We start from the raw sequence: 1,055 nt of genomic DNA on the forward strand, positions 1-1,055 counted from the left end.
GATGGCACATGACAGATGACAGATGCAGATGACAGATAACAGTTGACAGATGACAGATGACAGATGACAGATGACAGATGACAGATGACAGATGACAGATGACAGATGACAGATGACAGACGACAGATGACAGATGACAGATTACAGATGACAGATGACAGATAACAAATGACAGATGACAGATGACAGATGACAGATGACAGCTGACAGATGACAGATGACAGATGACAGGTGATAGATGACAGATGGCAGATAACAGATGACAGATGACAGATGACATATGACATATGACATATGACATATGACAGATGACAGATGACAGATGACAGATGACAGATGACAGATGACAGATGACAGATGACAGATGACAGATGACAGATGACAGATGACAGATGACAGATGACAGATGACAGATGACAGATGACAGATGACAGATGACAGATGACAGATGACAGATGACAGATGACAGGTGACAGATGAGAGATAACAGTTGACAGATGGCAGATGACAGATGAGATATGACAGATGACAGATGACAGGTGACAGATAACAGTTGACAGATGACAGGTGGCAGATGACAGATGAAATATGACAGATGACAGATGACAGACGAGAGATAACAGTTGACCGAAGACAGATGAAAAATGACAGACGACAGATGACAGACGACAGATGACGGATGACAGATGACAGATGACAGATGACAGATGACAGATGACAGATGACAGATGACAGATGACAGATGACAGATGACAAATGACAGATGACAGATGACAGATGGCAGATGACAGATAACAGTTGACAGATGACAGACGACAGATGACAGATGACAGATGACAGATGACAGATGACAGATGACAGATGACAGATGACAGATGACAGGTGACAGGTGACAGATGACAGTTGACAGATGACAGATGATGGATGAGATATGACAGATGACAGATGGCACATGACAGATGACAGATGCAGATGACAGATAACAGTTGACAGATGACAGCTGACATGTGACAGATGACAGATGACAGATGATAGATTACAGATGACAGATGATA

Source organism: Condylostylus longicornis, unplaced genomic scaffold (genome assembly GCF_029603195.1).
Source record: "Condylostylus longicornis isolate FDR11 unplaced genomic scaffold, ASM2960319v2 ptg000151l, whole genome shotgun sequence".
In the NCBI taxonomy this organism is placed as follows: Eukaryota; Metazoa; Arthropoda; class Insecta; order Diptera; family Dolichopodidae; genus Condylostylus; species Condylostylus longicornis.